Source organism: Cetorhinus maximus, chromosome 15 (genome assembly GCF_964194155.1).
Source record: "Cetorhinus maximus chromosome 15, sCetMax3.hap1.1, whole genome shotgun sequence".
Classification (NCBI taxonomy): Eukaryota; Metazoa; Chordata; class Chondrichthyes; order Lamniformes; family Cetorhinidae; genus Cetorhinus; species Cetorhinus maximus.
The window spans coordinates 46,519,711-46,540,864 of NC_135893.1; positions in this window are offsets into that span (position 1 = coordinate 46,519,711).

Sequence of the window (21,154 nt, forward strand, 5' to 3'; positions counted from 1 at the left end):
TGCCAAAGCAATGTGTAAAAGTTGTGTGTTCGGGAGATGAACTATTCCCTATGGGATATGCGGCATTTTACAACTCAAGATAAAATATTCTCTATAAAATATGCGGCAATATTACAACTCTAGATGAAATATTCTCTTAAGACATGCGGCATTAATACAACTCGAGATGAACTGTTTCCTATGGGATATGCGGCATTTTACAACTCAAGATAAAATATTCTCTATAAGATATGCGGCATTAATACAACTCGAGTTGAACTGTTCCCAATTGGATATGCGGCATTATTACAAGTTGATAGCAAAACTCAGCTCCTTTTAAAAAAAGGAGGTAGAATCTTAAACCATGTTTATGTGTATAGTGCTCAATGAACCCTGTCACTGACCACAGCCCTGCCTGCAGGTAAATGGATTCAGTTTGACAACATATTAACGTCAACGAGTACAAAATTAACAAGCTTCAAACAGAAAATGGACTGTGAAGTTAAACTAAGCTTTTCAGTATTTCAGGAGGGCGCAAGTAGCTGGTTCCAGTCCACTTTGTCAGAGTCACATCTCAGCTTCGTGAAATTGACCTTTTCCCAATTTAAAACTTTTACTCTTCGGTCTATCTTTGTCCTTTTCCATAACTCTATTGGCTATCCCTCATGTCGAGGATGATTTTTTTTCAGATGGCTGGTTTTAAGTGAGATATCAGAGTTGACAGTGGGTTCACAGGTGGCTTATGAGTCCAATCTTAACCTTGCAGCCTCTCCCACAGTGAGGACATTGGTTCTCAGTCGGTAGAGGTGGTGATGGATTGTTGACTTGAGCAGCTGCTCTCTCTTTGTTTCTCTCTCACTGTTCTCTCTCAGTGGCTGCCCTTGTTGATTGGAAGGTCTTGAGACCATTTTTGATGATGAATCACCATTTTTGTCACAATGTGTTGATGTTAATAGATCAGATCTTCATGGGGGCTTTGAGATTGTCTTTTAACCTTCTCCTTTGTCTCCAATGTGATTGGGCTTGCTGGTTTAAGTCTGAGTAGAACACTTGTATAGGCAATCTGGAGTTGGACAATCTGATGACATGTTCCGTTCACCTTGGCTGATGTGAGTTACCATGGCCTCTATTTTTGGCATTTCTGTGACTCGGGGGGACACTCATGTTTGTTCTTTTCTCCTCCCACTTGATTCTCAAGCTCCTTCCAAGACAGCATTGATGAGGTTTTTCCAGGGCCTTGATATGGTGTCTATAAGTTATGCTTCAGCACCGTGGAGAAGCTTGAGGACAACTACGATAGACTTTGAGTTTAGTTTTGGGTCTGATATTCTCGTAAACTCAAATATATAATTTAATTTTGGCTGAGTTAGCACATTGGATTCGGCAGTGTACATCTCCATCAATGTCAGCTTTTTGGGACAGATAGCTTCCAAGATATGGGAAGTGGGAGAGATTTTCCAACTTTTTACCAAGAGTTTTAATGGAAGGTATTGGATTTGATACACTTGGTGTGGGCTGGTAGAGGATCTTGGTCTTTGTGGTGTTTAGGGCTCATGCTGTTGCAGGCTTTCGTGAATACGTCAACAATCAGTTGTAGTTCTTCTCCAGAGTAAGCGCTGATTTGTACATAGTCAGAAGACTGTCATTTGATTCCAGAAGCAGTTGTTGTCTTAGTTGTTGTCTTCTATCATACCCACCATTTTTGTTTGCTTCACCTTACCCTCTCATCTCTTTCATCATCCAGGAAGCTCTGGTTTTGTTTCCTCTACCTTTCTTCTTCCTGGGAATGTACCACCAAATGTACCTTCCATTGAAATTCTTGGTGAAATGTTGGAAAATCTCTCTCACTTCCCATATATTGGAAGCTATCTCTCCCAAACTATCTCCTCTTTAAAGGCAGTCATTGTTCTGGTACAGTTAACTGATTCTGGACTGTTAACAGATAGATCTAGAAAATTTTCCTGAATACTCTTTAGAAACTCTCCTCCCTCTTTGTGAATTTGTTCCTCTGTATCTTTACAACTAGTTGGAGACCGATAGAAAACATCCTGTAGTGGAATGGTACCTCTATTGTTTCTTAGTGCTAACTAAATCGATCCTGTCCTTGGCCCCTCTAGGACATCCTCCCTCTCCATCAATGTAATATTACCCTAATCAGTACTGTCACCCCTCCTCCTTTCTTTCCTTCCTTCTTTTTCCTGAACACCTTGAATGGGATTTTCCATTCCACTGGCCATGGAGGCTGGTGGGAATTTGCACTGTATCAAGCGATGCTGGTTGAATTAATTATGCAGTTGGAGGTTTCCCAGTGTTTTGCACAGTGGAGAGGGCTGGATGGCATGCACCCCTCCATCATGTCCGGACACTATATTTAAAAGGCACCCGGACATCAATTTAGCCACCACTGAAGGAGGAGAAGGGGGAGGCAGTGGTATTGTCGCTGGACTAATATCCCAAAGACCCAGGGTAATGGTCTGGGGGCCCGGATTTGAATCCCACAATGGCAGATGGTGAAATTTGAATTCAGTAAAAGTCTGGAATTTCAAGTCTGATGGTGACCACAAAACCATTGCCGATTGTTGTAAAAACCCATCTGGTTCACTAATGTCCTTTAGGGAAGGAAATCTGCTGCCCTTACCTAGTCTGGCCTACATGTGACTCCAGACCCACAGCAATGTGGTTGACTCTTAAGCGACCTCTGAACATGGGCAATTAGGGATGGGCAATAAATGCTGGCCTGGGCAGCGACGCCCACATCCTGTGAACAAATAAACTCCGGACCTCAGATTCAGTGACACATCCCTGGAAGTCCTGTTCCATGCATGGAGGCCAGGAGGGGCATTCTGTACCCAGAGAATGGAAGAAGGAGGCTGAGCCATCAGACCAATCTGGCATAGGAAGAAGTTTCCAGAGTGGTCAGTACCCTGGGCTCCACCAGAAGGCTGCCCTGCAGTGCTGGAAATGTGTCCACGCCGCCAGGGTAAGTGACCTCAACTGCTCACCCTCACCTCACTGAATGGGACAGGGGACATGGGCCTCAGTGGCAAGAGTACCATCCATGCAGCCCATACATAAATGAGCTACTCAACCTGATAAGGCCTCATGGCCCCAATGCAGTCCATCCATTCTGCAGGTGGAGAGGCCACTGCGGGTCCCTCACCCTTCCACAGAGAGAGCTCCCGATGCAGTCTGGGAGGAGCTGGTGAGAAGGGCATTAGGCGTTGAGGGCACCAGCAGGCTCCTGTAATGACATAGCCTCTGTGAGCCTCACCCCTCTATCTACACAGACCCACTGATCTGGAGGGTGTTCCCCCAGAACCCTTGTGGACAACCTGCAGTGCATCAATCAGATGGCACACAACCCAATGGGTTATTTGTAAGGGTGGAAGCATGTGAAAGATACCTGAAACCCAATTGCTCTCAACCCCATCACTCCTTGTGCAGGAAAAGATGAAGCACAACAGGAGAGAGAGAGCGAAGATGGGAGGGGGTCGGCCTGACTTCACTGAGTTTGAGGAGTGGGCAGCCCAGCCCAGCTGGCAGGGAGGAACCGGACTGAGCCTGCGGTGATGGAGAGGTTGGCGGGCGGCCTCATCAGGTAAGCATCCAGATATAATCTAGTCACATAGAAACCTGAGGGTCATACGTTCCTCCATGTTGGAGGCAACTCATGCAGTCACTCGCTCTTTCCTTTCTCACTTACAGGTGCCAGCAGGAAGAGGGGAAGAGAACAAGAGGAGACCCTGTCCAACAGTTCCTCCAGCTCACAGAGGACTGAGGACATTGGGGAGGAGGAAGAAAGTGCACCAGAGGCATCACAGCAGTTACCTGCACCGTCCACCAGCGCAGAGACACACACTCCAGTGGGTACTAAATGTAGTTCAGGCAGGGTCTCACATTCTGATCGTCACCTCACAGAAACGTATCCACAGCAGGAGGAGTCAGGGTCAGCCAAGATCAGCGGCACTCGGAGGAATGCTGGGGAAGAAGCATCTCCAACGTCCAAGTCAGATGACGAGGCTCTAGGATGGGCCATGCATGAGATGCTGGGGAAGCTGCAAGAGGCGGGGGAACATCAGGCAGAGGTGTCGGAGGCCCTCACGTGGCACGTGAGGTGGAGGAGTCCGTCTGCCTGCTCTCTGGTGAAGTGATGCTGACATGTGCACGCATTGAGGTCTCCATGGGGAGGGTGGCGGACGTCATGGAGAACCTGGCCCAGCAGATTCTGCCAGACATGCACACAGACCTTCATTCCATCGCTGTAGCCATGGGTGAGCTTTCACAGTGGCTATGCGAGAGGGGGACAGGGTGCCTCAATCTCCCTCCAGGTACCCTTTCCCCTCAAGGAGTTAGACAGGGACCCTCAGGCACCCAAAGGGAGGTGGAGCGGCTGTTGGACACCCCGGGACCCCCACTCAGGACTCTCTTGAGTGTGTCTGGCCCTGTGTCCGGCCCTTCCGAATCCTCCTTGCCCGTGACCCCTTCAGCTTCGTCCTCTGTGACCACAGACAGAGCAGCTGCCCCACAGCAGGACAGCCAAAGTAAGCCAGGGCCCTCCAGGCCTCGGGTCTCCAGTGGATGGCCACCAAGGTCGTCCTCCACCATGAGGCTTTGCATAGTTGTGAGCAGCCATGGTAGTTGTTATCTTCAATGTGCAGTCCAATACCTTTAACCCTCCCCCCATGACCCACACCCTCAAACACCCCATAATCATTGATCCCCCCCCTCCAGGTGCAACATTTAACCTTCCCTTCAACCCGCCCCCATCATCCAGGTGAATATTCACATCCCCTACTTTCCAAAGGAGCCCACCCCGGTGACAGTAGATCTCCCCTCTTTCATTCTGCAGACCCCCAGAATCTGCTTCTCCTTCCGTCTCCCCTCCAACCACCCTCAGTGCCCCTTCACCCGTCATTGCCGAACCCGCCCCTCCCACCCTACCGGCTCCCACTGCCCCCTTTAACCCTCACCAACCCTCCCTATCACCAATTTGTTCAGGATGTCCCCGAAAACCCGTCAGTTGATATCACAGACCCCTTTTCCCTCTTTCCTCCCCCAATGCCTGTTCACACCTGCACACCCCCTGTCCACACTCCCTTCCCAGCCTCCCGTTCCATTCCAGCTCATCCATTCCACAGGCCCTGCAGCATCTCTCTCTTTCCCCTACCACCCCAAACCTCCCCCACCCCCCTCTAGGCCACCACACCCGCCCCGCCTCTTCATTCCTCTCCTCCCTGTCTACTCCCCAACCCCCAGCACAGACCATGGCCGCCCAACAATGACTCTTGCAGCCGTCCACCTGCAGCTCGAAGATCCACCTCCTGCAGTGAGTGATCCACCTGGTTGATGCTCCACCCACCCACTGCTGCACGTGGTGTTCCAGGGTCCACGGTTGCTGGAGACCTCCATCTTGCACTCTCTGCAGCTGCCCCAGACTTTCTTGCAGTAGGTCTGACACATAGTCCAGGCATGTTCCAGACTGGCTGGCAAAACGGAAAGTCGGTCGGGAGGGACAATTCTGGTCCGGCCTTCATCTGCATTCCATTAATGGGATGCAAAATGGTTTACCGCCAGCCTCTGGCAGGAATGGTGACCTGCCATGATGGGTGGGTGCGCATGTTCCCACCATCATTTCACACCAGTGGGAAACCGATTTTTCAGCTCCTGCCTCATTGCTCCCCCGCCCACCCACCATTAAACCCACCATGTTGGGGGGGCGGGGGGTGGGGGGCATGAAAGTTCTGCCCCTTGTGTCTAGGAATGTTTAGTACTCAGTCCTGCCCTTTATTGAGCCAGATTGTCATTATTGCAATAACTTTCATATTCCCAATAATACCTGCAGCTGATTAACCTTATTCACCACACTCCACACATGCATGCACTGTAAGCCTAATTTAGATCTGATTGCACTCCCTCTTACTCTGACCCCACCTATTACCTTACCAGTTCTTAATTTAGTGCAACTGTCTAACCCAATTCTCAGTGAGCCTTGTTTTCCCTATCTAATATTATGTTGTGGTTCCTATCCCCCTGCTAATTAGTGTAAACCCTCCCCAACAGCACTATGAGTCTGCTCTGCAAGGACATTGGTCCCAGCTCTGTTAAGGTGTCCAGAACAGGTCCCATCTTCCCCAGAACCAGTCCCAATATCCTTAGAGTGCAGAGCCCTCTATCCTAACTCTTCTCTCCAGTCACACATACTTTATCCTGCTTTATCCTCCTACTTCTATAACACTGTGAGTAATCCAAAGATTACTACCATTGAAGTTCTTTCCTAGCTTCTGCCTGCAGGACCTCATCCCTTTTCCTACCTCTATTGTTGGTATTGATGCTGCTGGCTGTTCACCCTCCCAAGGTGCTCTACAGCTTCTCAGTGACATCATTGACTTTGCCACCAGAGAGGCAATGTACCATCCTGGATTCACATCTGTGGCCGTAGAAATGCCTGCCTGTTCCCATAACTATCAAAACTCCTATCACTATTGTTCTTCTGATCTTCCAAGCCAGGCATGGTGTATTGAGCCTGGTGAGTGAGAAGCACTCAGGGACTCCTGTACTCCCTGCCTGGACCTGCTTGTCTGTTTGCTGATCATCCATTCACTCTTTGTCTCCACACCCTTAAGCTGTTGGGTGACTGCCCCCAGAAATGTGCTATCCATGTATTTCTTATGGATTCACTGTAGTGATGCCAGTTGCTGCTCAAGCTCTGTAACCTGGATCTTAAGCTTGTCTAACTGATGGAAATTCTTGCACATGTTGTTGTACTTGTCGACCTTCTCACCATGCAAGAGCCTTGGAATACACTGTGTGCTTTGGCCTGCAGGGAACTGAAACAGAGTCTACTAGAATGGTAGCTGGGATGAAGGACTTCATTGAGATGGAGCGATTAGAGAAGTTTGAGTTCTTCATCTTAGAGAAGAGAAGGTTAAGAGTGCGACTAGAATAAATAAGCAGAAATTGGTTCCAGTGGCAGAAGGTAAGTAAAAGATACAGATTGAAGGTAATTGACAAAAGAACCAGAAGTAGGAGGTGGCAAAGGCACGATGGGCCAAATGGCTTCCTTCAGTGCTGTATCATTCTATACTTCTACTAAAAAATACTAAAGCAGTAGCGTGGCTAGGTTTAGCTGTTTTAGTCCTGTTGGTTGAGGGATAAATAGTGACCAGGAGACTGGACAAAATCCCCTGCTGTTTATCAAAAAGTGACTTGGGATCTTTTACATTGACCTGAAAAGATATATGAGACCGTAGTTCAACATCAAGTTTATTTGGGTTACGTATTCCTGTGAAAGGAGAAAAATTCCACAAGAAAGTTTAAGTTCCCTCTGGCTAGAGGCCAAAATAAGTAACTTTCCTTTTGTATCATAAAGAAAAATTAAACTCAGTGTATTTGTCTCCAATGAAACTTTGTCCTCCAGTTAATGTTTGTGCTTTGAGCCTTTCTTTTGATTTTAGTTCCAAAGGCCTGAAATTATCAGAACCCTTTCTCATCATCTACGTCTATTTTTCAGATGGGGTGAGCAAGCTATATTCTAGAAGCACGCTAACCTTGATTGTTACATTGTCAATATAATTTATCCTGATTGGTATTCCAATGCATGGAAGAATCAGTTTGCCCTGGTTCACACTTACCAGATTCATTTTATTAATTTCTGGGATGTGAGCATCGCTGGCTAGGCCAGCATTTAATGCCCATTCCTAATTGCCCTTGAGAAGGTGGTGGTGAGCTGCCTTCTTGAACCACTACAGTGCATGTGGTGTAGGCACAGCCAAAGTGCTGTTAGGAAGGGAGTTCCTGGGCTTTCACCCAGCGACAGTGCAGGAACGGCAATATATTTCCAAGTCAGGATGGTGAGTGACTTGGAGGGGGACTTCCAGGTGGTGGTGTTCCCAGGTGTTTGCTGCCCATGTCCTTATAGATGATAGTGGTCGTGGGTTTGGAAGGTGCTGTCTAAGGAGCCTTGGTGAATTCCTGCAGTGCATCTTGTAGATGGTACACACTGCTGCTACTGTGCGTTGGTGGTGGAAGGAGTGAATGTTTGTGTATGGGATGCCAGTCAAGTGGGCTGCTTTGTCCTGGATGGTGTCCAGCGCCTTCAGTGTTGTTGGAGCTGCACTTATCCAGGCAAGTGGAGAGTATTCCATCACACTCCTAACTTGTAGATTGTGGACAGGCTTTGGGGAGTCAGGAGATGAGTTACTCACCACAGGATTCCTAGCCTGTGACCTGCTCTTGTAGCCACAGTATTTTTATGGCTAGTCCAGTTCAGTTTCTGGTCAATGGTAACCACTAGGATGTTGATAGTGTGGGATTAGTGATGGTAATGCCATTGAATGTCAAGGTGCAATGGTTAGATTCTCTCTTGTTGGAGATGATCATTGCCTGAAACTTGTGTGGCACAAATGTTACTTGCCACTTGTCAGCCCAAGCCTGGATATTGTCCACGTCTTGCTGCATTTGGACATGGACTGCTTCAGTATCTGAGGAGTTGCGAATATTGCTGAACATTGTGCAATCATCAGTGAACATTTCTACTTCTCACCATGTGATGGAGGGAAGGTCATTGATGAAGCAACTGAAGATGGTTGGTCCTAGCACACTACCCTGAGGAATTCCTGCAGTGATGTCCTGGAACTGAGATGACTGACCTCCAACAATCACAACCATCTTCCTTTGTGCTAGATATGACACCAACCAGTGGAGAGTTTTCCCCCTGATTCCCATTGACTCCAGTTTTGCTAGGGCTCCTTGATGCCACACTCGGTCAAATGCTGCCTTGATGTCAATGGCAGTCACTCTCACTTCACCTCGGGAGTTCAGCTCTTTTGTTCATGTTTGAACCAAGACTGTAATGAAGTCAGGAGCTGAGTCGCCCTGGCGGCACCCAAACTGAGCATCAGAGAGCAGGTTATATCTAAGCAAGTGCCACTTGATAGCACTGTTGATGACCCCTTCCATTACTTTACTGATGATTGAGAGTAGACTGATGGGGTGGTAATTGGCCGGGTTGGATTTGTTCTGCTTTTTGTGTACAGGACATACCTGGGCAATTTTTCACATAGCCAGGTAGATGCCAGTGTTGTAGCTGTACTGGAACAGCTTGTCTAGGGGCACGGCAAGTTCTGGAGCACAAGCCTTCAGTATTATTGCTGGAATGTTGTCAGGGCCCGTAGCCTTTGCAGTATCCAGTGCCTTCAGCCATTTCTTGATATCACGTGGAGTAAATCAAATTAGCTGAAGACTGGCATCTGTTATGCTGGGGACCTCCGGGGGAGGCCGAGATAGATCATCTGCTTGGCATTTCTGGCTGAAGATTGTAGCAAATGCTTCAGCCTTATCTTTTGCGCTGATGTGCTGAGCTCCTCCATCATTGAGGATGGAGATATTTATGGAGCCTCCTCCTCCAGTGAGTTGTTTAATTGTCCACCACCATTCATGACCAGATGTGGCAGGACTGCAGAGCTTAGATCTGATCCGTTGGTTGTGGGATCACTTATCTCTGTCTATAATTTGCTGATTATGCTGTTTGGCACGCAAGTCCTGTGTTATAGCTTCACCAGGTTGATAACTCATTTTTAGGTATGCCTGGTGCAGCTCCTGGCATGCCCTCCTGCACTCTCCATTGACCCAGGGTTGATCCCCTGGTTTGGTGGTATGGTAGAGTGGGGGATGTGCCAGGCCATGAGGTTTCAGATTGTGGTTGAATACAATTCTGCTGCTGCTGATGGCCCACAGCGCCTCATGGTTTCCCAACCTTGAGCTGCTAGATTTGTTTGAAGTCCATCCCATTTAGCGCGGTGGTAATGCCACACAACACAATGGAGGGTATCCTCAATGTGAAGATGGGGTTCATCTCCACAACGACTATGTGGTGGTCACTCCTACTGATACTGTCTTGGACAGATGCTTCTGCGGCAGTCAGGTTGGTAAGGATGAGGTCAATTATGTTTTTCTCTCTTGTTGGTTCCCTCACCTGCCGCAGACCCAGTCCAACAGCCATGTTCTATGGGTCGTTGCCCCAAATGGAGCCAGCAGGTCAGTAGTTCAATTCTTAACACTCCTTTCAGGTGAAGCACCTTGCACCTCTTTCAATTTGGCCCACTGTACTCGCTGCTCCCAATGCGGTCTCTTCTACATTGGAGAGACTAAACGCAGACTGGGTGACCGCCTTGCCGAACACCTTCGCTCAGTCCGCAAGCATCACCCAGATCTTCCTGTCGCTTGCCATTTGAACTCACCATCTTACTCTCATGCCCATATGTCCGTCGCAACACAACCTGGGGGAACAGCACCTCATCTTCCTTTAGGCACTTTACAGCCTTTTGAACTTAACATTGAATTCAACAACTTAATCCATGAACTCTGTCCTCCATCTTTACCCCTTTTTAAATCCAATTTTAAAATGTATTTATTTATTTATTTATTTATTTTTAGAATTATCCTTTTTCTCCAACACCCAGCCCCACATCCACACAGGGCTATCTGTCACTGGTTTCAATGTTGTGCTTTCACAGAGCGCTGATCCTTGTTCTGCTATTGGCACATTCTGCTATCTTACCTTTATGCCACTATCAACACCTTCTTTAGTCTTTAACACTACCATTAACACTCCCTTTGTCCTGTGTCCATGACATCTTTGTCAAATTTGTCCTTAGCTCCTACCTATCCCTGACCTATTTTGCTCCACCCCCTCTTAAACAGTATGATATCCAACACATTTTTACTTCTCCTTTGCTCTGAAGAAGCCATATGGGCTCAAAATGTTAACTCTATTTCTCTCTCCACAGATGCTGCCAGACCTGCTGAGTATTTTTTTAGCACTTATCTGTTTTTAGTTCAGATTTCCAGCATCTGCAGTATTTTGCTTTTACCCATGTGCGCTAATTTTGCTTACTAACCTCTTGTGTGGGACCTTATCAAACTCTTTCTGAAAATCTAAATAGACCACATCTACCAGTTTCCCATTATCTAGTCTGCTAATTAGATCCTCAAAAAACTCCGACAGGCTTGCTAAACATGGGTCAGGATTTTTCCCTTGTTGGCCGGGCTCGGGGAAGCGGGCGGGAGCACTCGGGAAGCTGACCACCGCCCGTGATCAATTAAGGCCCGCCCAGTGTGAAACGTGTGCAGCAGCGCTGCCTGTGTGGGGGAGGTGGGGAGGAGGTCGTGTGCGCAAGTTCGACCGAGTGCACAGAGGAAAAGCTCCCCGAGGCACAGAGCTGCCTCAGGGAGATGAGGAGTTTCGAAAATTAAAAATAAAGATTTTAAAAATGTTAAAAAAACATGTCCCTTCATGTGACTGTGCCACATGTGACTCTGTCACATGACCAGGGACATGTTAGAAATTAAGATGAATTTTTAAAAATGTTTTTAAATTGCTGGATGAACTCATCCCGCCCTTGGTTGAGGTTTTGCAAAAAATGCAAAGGCCACTTGGCCTTTTTGCCTGCCTGCCAATCGTAAGGTTGTACGGGCAGCGAAAATTTTACTTCAATGACATGGTTAATGGCCTTAATAGGCCTTTTAATTATCGGCAGCCACACTGCTGACTCACGCGCATGCCTGCTAGCCAAAATATCACACGAGTGCGCGATGATGTCAGGACACTCTCTCGATGTCATCGCGCGTCATTTTACACTTGAGTGAGTCGGGCGCGCGCCCACCTGCTCAGCCAAAAATCCTGCATTTCTCTTTCATAAATTCATGTTGTCTCTGCCCAATCCTACCATTATTTATTATAGATTCTAGCATTTTTCCTACTACTGGTGTCAGGCTAACAGGTCTGTAGTTCTCTGTTTTCTCTCTCCCTCCTTTCTTAAATAGTGGCATTACATTTGCCACCTTCCAATCTGAAGGAACCGTTCCAGAATATATAGGACTTTGGAAAATGATCACAAATGCATCTACTATCTCTACAGCCACCTCTTTCAACACTCTGAGATGTAGATCATCAGGTCCAGGGGATTTATCAACTTTCAATCACATTAATTTCTCTGGTACTATTTTTTTTTACTAAAATTAATGCCTTGCAGTTCCTTGTTTAGACTAATCCTTTGATTCTCCATTATTTCTGGGAGGTTTGTTTATTTGTTTAGTTTCTCTGCCATTTCCTTATTCCCCATTATTAATTGTCCTGACTCCACTTGTAATGGACCCACATTTGCTTTTGCTAATCTTTTCCATTTTACATACTGATAGAAGATTTTACGGTCCATTTTTATGTTCCTTGCTATTTACTCTCTTACTCTATTTTCTCTTTCTTAATCTTTTTCTTGGTCCTCCTATTCAGATTTCTGAAATGCTCCCAATTTTTGCAACTTTATACACGTCTTCCTTTGATCCAGTACAATCCTTGATTTCTTTCGTTAGCCATTTTGGAACACTTTCCTTGCTGGTCTTTTGGCATTAAATGATTGTATTTTGTCGTAAACTATGTATTAGTTCTTTAAATGTTAGTCATTGCCTGTGTACTGTCATGCCTTTTAATGTAGTTTCCCAATCAGCCATAGCCAATTTGCCCCTCATACCTTCATAGATTCTTTTGTTTAGATTTAAGACCCTAGTTTCTGATTGAACTACATCATTTTCAAATTCAATGTAAAATTCTATCATACTGTGGTCACTCTTTCCTAAAGGCTCCTTTGCAAGATTATTAATTAGCCACTTTTCATTCCACAATATTAGATCTAAAATAACCTATTCCCTAGGTCGTTCCTCAACATCCTGTTCTAGAAAACCATCTTGCATATATTCCATGAATTCACCTTCCACAACATTTTTACTAATTATGTTTACCTAGTCTATATGTAGAGTGAAATCCCCCATGATTGCTGTACTACCCTTGTTATACACACCTTTAATTTCCTCATTTATAGGATGGTTTACATTGCCACTGCCGTTGGTGGCCTATAAACAACACCCACCAATGTTTTCTTTCCTTTGCTGTTTCTTAGTTCCACCCAAACTGATTCTACACCTTGATCTTTAGAACTAACTCTCTTACTACAGCAGTAATGCCCTCTTTAATTAATAGAGCTATCCCACCACCTTTACCCAGCTTCCTGTCTTTCCTGATTATCGGATACCCTTGGATATTGAGGTCCCAGCTTTGGTTTTCATGTGGCTCCATTTCTGTAATGGCTACTTCATCATACGTTTGAATTTCTATTTGAGCTGACAATTCATCTCTTTTATTGTGATCTTTTTTTGTATTTATCTAAAGGACGTGGGCTTCGTGTCCGGGCCAGAATTTATTGCCCATACCTAGTTGCCCTTGAGAAGGTGGTGGTGAGCTGCCTTCTTGAACTGCTGCTGTCCATGTGGTGTAGGTACACCCACAGTGCTCTTAGGAAGGGAGTTCCAGGATTTTGACCCAGCGACAGTGAAGGAAAAGCGATATATTTCCAAGTCAGGATGGTGAGTGACTTGGAGGGGAACTTCAAGGTGGTAGTGTTCCCATCTACCTGCTGGCCTTGTCCTTTTAGATGGTAGTGGTCATGGGTTTGGAAGGTGCTGCTGGAGGAGCCTTGGTGAATTCCTGCAGTGCATCTTGTCGATGGTACACACTGCTGCCGCTGTGCGTCGGTGGTGGAGGGAGTGAATGTTTGTGGATGTGGTGCCAATCAAGTGGACAGCTTTGTCCTGGACAATGCCGAACTTCTAGAGTGTTGTGGGAGCTGCACTCACCCAGGCAAGTGGGGAGTATTCCATCACACTCCTGACTTGTGCCTTGTAGTTGGTGGACAGGCTTTGGGAGTCAGTTGGGCTCGCAGTATGGTGTGTTGAAAGCTACATATATTAACACACAGGGCCCTGTTCTTTGCAGACAGGAAGAACATGTACACACACTGCACCAGTTTCAGCTAAACAAAATAAGTGACAGCCACTCCCTGACTCATTCCTCAGGGCAATGCCTTGACAAATCAGGGTCAAGCTGCCTGGTTTAAATTTCAAACAATGCTTGGCAGTTAACTGTCAGCCACCATCTATTCAGAGTCCACTTGCCAATCAATCAGCGCTCTCTTCACATAGAGTATAAATTGTTGTTTCCCTTTTTTTGGTATTCTTGCAAAGTGTCTTAATGAGTGCAAGACAAAAACCTTCAACATGTATCGTTTTTCAGTAATATTCAAGTTCTGCACTACCAAACAACTATTCGTAGCACTGTGGGTGTGCCTGCATCACATGGACTGCAGCGGTTCATGGGGGCAGCTCACCATCATCTTCTCACAGACGGTTGGGGGTGGGCAATGGATGCTGACCTAGCCAGCAACACCCGCATCCTGTGAAATAATAATTTAAAAAACTGGCAGATCTGGCTGCAGAGAGGCCTGTGAGTTCTTCGTTCAGCACATTTATAGGAGGGAGAGAGGTTAAATTGGTCCCTTGCCACTTTAAGTAGATGATGTGCGAGAGTTATGATATGATCAGAGACAGATTATAGGGAGTACAGTAGGAAGAGAGATGGAATATAGTCTCGAACTCTGAGCCACTTTTCCTGCATCCCTGTCTCTGACGTCCTGTACTGCTTCCCTCACTAAGGGATAGAACGCTTTCTCCTTACAGATTTGGGAGCAGCCACCTGTTGCAGATTAGGAGTTATATCCTTACACAGAGAGTGCTCAAAATGTAGAACTCATTGCTTCAGGCAGTGGTTGAATCAGATAGCATTGATGTATTTAAAGAAAGGCTTGATGCTCACATGAGGATGAAGGCAAAAGAGGGATTTAGGGACATGCTGGGAAGAGGTTGTTAGAGTATGAGGGGGCTCATGTAGAATATAAAAAAAACGCCCATGTAAAGCAGTTGGTCCACAAGGCCTGTTTCAGTGCTGAAGATTCTGTGTAATCGCAGCTATTATGGGCTATCTTACTCTTGCCAAAGAAAGCAGATAGAACCAAAAGATCTTTTGTTACTATGACTTGCTATGCAGCAGTATACTATTTTCCACATCCAGCCCAAGCATGCAGTAGGCATCCATATACCATATGTGGCTTTTTGTGGGTGTAAGATTGTAGACGAAGGAACACTTGCAGATGAAATAAAAACTGGAAATGCTACTGGGCTATGGGCCAGGTGCTGGTAAATGGGATTAGGTAGGTAGGTCAGGTGTTTCTTACGTGTCGGTGCAGACTCGATGGGCCGAAAGGCCTCTTCTGCACTGTGTGATTCTGTGAGTCAGGAGGTGAGTTACTCATCGCACAATTCCTAGCCTCTGACCTGCTCTTGTAGCCACAGTATTTATATGGCTAGTCCAGTTCAGTTCCTGGTCAATGGTAAACACCAGGATGTTGATAGTGGGGGATTCAGTGATGGTAATACCATTGAACATCAAGGGGCAATGGTTGGATTCTCTATTGTTGGAGATGGTCATTGCCTGACACATGTGTGGTGTGAATGTTACTTGCCACTTGTCAACCCAAGCCTGGATATTGTCCAGGTCTTGCTGCACTTGGACATGGACTGCTTCAGTATCTGAGGAGTCGTGAATGGTGCTGAACATTGTGTAATCATCAGCGAACATCCCCACTTCTGATCTTATGATGGAAGGAAGGTCATTGATGAAGCAGCTGTAGATGTTTGGGCCGAGGACAATGCCCTGAGGAACTCCTGCAGTGATGTCCTGGAGCTGAGATGATTGACCTCCAACAACCACAACTATCTTCCTTTGTGCTAGGTATGACTCCAACCAGTGGAGAGTTTTCCCCCTGGTTCCATTGATTCCAGTTTTGCTAGGGCTCCTTGATGCTACACTCGGTCAAAGGCTGCCTTGATGTTAAGGGCAGTCACTCTCGCCTCAGCTCTGGGGTTTAGCTCTTTTGTCCATGTTTGAACCAAGGCTGTAATGAGGTCAGGAGCTGAGTGGCCCTGGCGGAACCCAAACTGGGCATCAGTGAGCAGGTTACTGTTTGTTAAGCAAGTGCCACTTAATAGCACTGTTGATGACTCCTTCCATTATTTTACTGATGATGGAGAGTAGACTGATGGGGCAGTAATTGGCCGGGTTGGGTTTGTCCTGCTTTTTGTGTACAGGACATACCTGGGCAATTTTTCACATAGCCGGGTAGATGCCAGTGTTGTAGCTGTACTGGAACAGCTTGGCTAGGGGTGCGGCAAGTTCTGGAGCACAAGTCTTCAGTACGATTACTGGAATGTTTTCAAGGCCCATAGCCTTTGCAGTATCCAGTGCCTTCAGCCGTTTCTTAATATCATGTGGAGTGAATCAAATTGGCTGAAGACATCTGTGATGCTGGGGACCTCCAGAGGAGGCCGAGATGGATCATCCATTTAGCACTTCTGACTGAAGATTGTAACACATGCTCCAGCTTTCTCTTTTGCCCTGATGTGCTGGGCTCCTCCATCATTGGGGATGGGGATATTTGTGGAGCATCCTCCTCCAGTGAGTTGTTTACGACAGGATATGGCAGGACTGCAGAGCTTAGATCTGATCCGTTGGTTGTGGGATTGCTTAGCCCTGTCTATGCTGCTTATGCTGTTTGGCATGCGAGTAGTCCTATTTTATAGCTTCACCAGGTTGACACCTCATTTTTAGGTGTGCCTGGTGCTGCTCCTGGTATGCCCTCCTGCACTCTTCATTGAACCAGGGTTGATGGTAATGGTAGAGTGGGGGATATGCCAGGCCATGAGGTTACTTATTGTGTTTGAGTACAATTCTGCTGCTGCAGATGGCCCACAGTGCCTCATGGATGCTCAGTCTTGAGTTGCTAGATCTGTTCGAAATCTATCCCATTTAGCACAGTGGTAGTGCCACACAACATGATGGAGGGTATCTTCAATGTGAAGACGGGACTTCACCTCCACAACGACTGTGCAGTGGTCACTCCGACTGATACTGTCATGGACAGATGCATCTGCGGCAGGCAGGTTGGTGAGGATGAGGTCAAGTATGTTTTTCCCTCTTGTTGGTTCCCTCACCACCTGCCGCAGACCCAGTCTAGCAGCTATGTCATTTAGGACTCGGCCAGCTCGGTCAGTCGTTGTGCTACTGAGTCGCTCTTGGTGATGGACATTGAAGTCCCCCACCCAGAGTACATTCTGCAGCCTTGCCCCCCAACCAGGTAACCAGCAGGAGGCTTCCTTGTCCATGTTTGACCTGATGCCATGAGGCGTCATGGGGTCCGGAGTCAATCTTGAGGACTCCAAGAGCAACTCCCTTCCAACTGTATACCACTGTGTCGCCACCTCTGCTGGGTCTGTCCTGAGGGTGGGACAGGATGTACGCAAGGATGGTGATGGTGGTATCTGGGACATTATCTGCAAGATATGATTCCTTGAGGACGACTATGTCAGGCTGTTGCTTGTCTAGTCTGTGGGACAGCTCTCCCAATTTTGGCACTAGCCCCTAGATGTTAATAAGGAGGACTTTGCAGGGTCAACAGGACTGAGATTGCCTAGTGCATAGGCTGATGCTGGGTGGTCCATCTGGTTTCAATCCTTTTTTGTGACTTTGTAGTTTGTTACAACTGAGTGGCTTGCTAGGCTATTTCAGAGGGTATTTAAGAGTCAACCACATTGCTGTGGGTCTGGAGTCATGCATAGACCAGACCAGGTGAGGACGACAGATTTCCTCCCCTAAAACACATTCTTGAACCAGTTGGGTTTTTACAACAATCGACACTAGCTCCATGGTCATCATTAGGCTAATTCCAGATTTTTATTGAATTCAAATTCTGCCATCTGCCATTCGAACCCATATCCCCAGAGGATTACCCTGGGTCTCTGGATTACTGGTCCAGTGATAATACACCATGCCATCAGCTCCCCTCATGAATGTCCTATGGCTCTCACGAATCTGCTCCCTGCCAACTCGATGCCAAGCCTGTCAATCAGGCTAGCCTCTGGGTGAGGAAATGGCTGGTGACATCACATGCACATGATGGAAAATGCTGCAGGCATTCAGACATAGAGCCTTTCATTCAGCTTTTTTGTCTGTTTTGTAAACTCTGGCCCTATCTGCTGGCACACTCTAAGTTTGCATTCACTGTTCCTTCCTGCTATACTCTGATTATCATTATCTTTATTGCTATCGGCAAACCATTAAAGAAAGAATGGAAAAGACATACAAGTTATGTATAGCAATGATTAATGACTTGATTTTCATAGTTTTGATGTTCTTGTCTTTGTTGGTGCTTTCATTAGAATTGTTTGCCTTTCCGTTTCTCAATTAACATTATGTCCTATGTTTTGATATTTGTTTAAATGGTTAACTATCAGCAATATACATGCATCACCCTTCGAATTTGAATGAGGACTGAAGCTTGTACATTGGGTGAAAATCTGAAGATTTTGGCTGCAGGGACAGGAAGACTTTGGCCACATTGTTCACTGACAAATCAAGACTATCAGCTATCAGAGCCAAAGGCCTGGGTTTTAACTATTCTGACCCAGCAGGAGCAAGATGTGTCTGTAAGAAAGGGGGTTTCCATGAGTTGGGGTTCCCCAAACATTGTGGAGTTTTAACTCCATCGTGTGCATGTGATGTCACCAGCCATTTCCCCACCCAGAGGCTAGCCTGATTGACAGGCTTGGCATCCAGTTGGTAGGGCGCAGGTTGGCTCACCCCTGGGAAAGGTGGGTTGCTGATTAACATGTGCTATTGGTCAATTGAAGCAACATTTCAACAGGCTTTTAAATGTAACATTGCATCCCTGGGTTTCCCAGGCTCCCTGAAACTTTGCAGTGGAACACTTCCTGTACTGAATCCAGGAATATGGCTCCTGCTGCTCACCTTCTGAGCCACGTCCAGAACCATGTTGTCAGGCTTTGCAATTGGTTCAGTGTCATTATCCTTCTAGCATAATAAAGGCAGATATCCATTTCTGATAACTGCTAAGGAAACTCAGACTTGAGGTGAGAGTTGCTGGACCTTGTTATCGGAGGCCGGATATGGGAAAGGGCTCTCACGGGAATGGGTCATAATTGGTGTCTAGAGTTTTACATCTTCAGCCGATAATAGCACTTTTCAATGAGGTGTGGTTTCTGCTTATGCTGTGTTCAGGAGCAAAGTGATAATGCACTCACACATTTTATGATGTATTGCACTGCTCACTGAATGACTCCCGAGAAGATGTTTGTACCACCTCACTCTCTACAGAGAGCAGAAGGCCATGCTTGTCAGTTGTCTAATAACCAACGAATGATTATACTCATGAATGGGGTTAGAGAGGGTTTGTATATTCTATGCAATTATTACATAATGAAGGTGGAGTTGGGCCATGATCAGATCAGCCACGGTCTTACTGAATAGCAGAGCAGGCTGAAGGCACCAAATGCCCTCCTACTACTCCTAATTCATATGGGTGTTCATATACAACTAATGTCCGAACAGGTAGAATGCTTCAGGTTGGATATAAAGGAGCAAGGTTACCAATGCTCTATTATTGTCGGCTACATCATCTTAGCTACTTAAAATGCAGAATTACTTCTGGCAGCACACAGGTGGCTGTTGCTAACCTGGTGCCTAAATCTATCTGGTAGGGAATATCCATTTCGGGATAGCATTGCATTCCATATTGAGCAAATTGAAATGACCTGTGAAGATTGATTTTGAATGCTAGCTAGCTGACTAAAGTAAAATTCTAAGGAGGGATTTGATAGAACCATGGACTGGTTGAAGTAAAGATTGGATCTGTAACCATTTTTATAAAAATCAATAGAACAGTCCTCTCCACATTAACTACTTCAGAGCAATTGTTTTTATCTTCTATATATGAACTTAGTGATGTGGGAAATATTTCTCCTTCAAAACATTCCTGTCTAACTCTTTCTGCGGTTGGTATTTGATGCAGTGGCCATTCTCATTAAGATATTTAATGTTACTGTGGTGGGGCCAAAAAACTAATGCTGGCGAACCACCCATTATATAATTTGTTCAATCCTCATCCCTTTGAAGTCAATCTGCCACTGCCCGCTTTGCACCCCGGCTGAAGTTGAATTTCAAAGTGTCAGAAATCTACATAGCGAAGGGGCATCAGGCCATCAGAATAATGCTGCATGTTGTCCTAATAGCTTGTCTTTCTGCATGGTGGAGAGAAGAGGCTGTTTAGTGAGCAAACATACCATGGATTGTAATTCTGAGGCACTCTGGCCAGTAATAGAACAAAAAGAACAAAGAAAAGTACAGCACAGGAACAGGCCCTTCAGCCCTCCAAGCCTGCGCCGATCATATTGCCTGTCAAACTAAAACATTTTGCACTTCCGGGGTCTGTATCCCTCTATTCCCATCCTATTCATGTATTTGTCAAGTTGCCTCTTAAACACCACTATTGTACCTGCTTCCACCACCTCCTCTGGCAGCAAATTCCAGACACTCGCTACCCTCTGCGTAAAAAACTTGCCCCGCACATCTCCTCTAAAGTTTTCTCCTCTCACTTTAAATCTATGTCCCCTAGTAATTGACTCTTCCACCCTGGGAAAAAGCTTCTATCTACTCTGTCCATGCCACTCATAATTTTGCAAACTTCTATCAAGTCGCACCTCAATCGCCGTCGCTCTAGTGAGAACAATCCGAGTTTCTCCAACCTCTCCTCATAGCTAATAACCTCCAGACCAAGCAGCATCCTGGTAAACCTCCTCTGCACCATCTCCAATGCCTCCATATCCTTCTGGTAATGTGGCGACCAGAATTGCGCGCAATATTCCAAGTGTGGCCTAACCAAGGTTCTATACAACTGCAGCATGAATTCCCAGCTTTTATAGTCAATACCCTTGCCGATGAAGGCAAGCATGCCATATGCCTTCCTGACTACCTTATCTACCTGCGTTGCCACTTTCAGTGACCTGTGGACCTGTACACCCAGATCCCTCTGCCTGTCAATGCACTTAAGGGTTCTGCCATTTATTGTATAATTCGTACCTGTATTAGACCTTCCAAAATGCATTACCTCGCATTTGTCCAGATTAAACTCCATCTGCCATTTCTCCGCCCAAGTCTCCAACCGATCTATATCCCATTGTATCCTTTGACAATCCTCTTCACTATCTGCAACTTCTCCAACCTTGGTGTCGTCTGCAAACTTACTAATTAGCCCAGGTACATTTTCCTCCAAATCATTTACATATACTACAAACAGCAAAGGTCCCAGCACTGATCCCTGTGGAACACCACTAGTCACAGCTCTCCATTCAGAAAAGCACCCTTCCACTGCTACCCTCT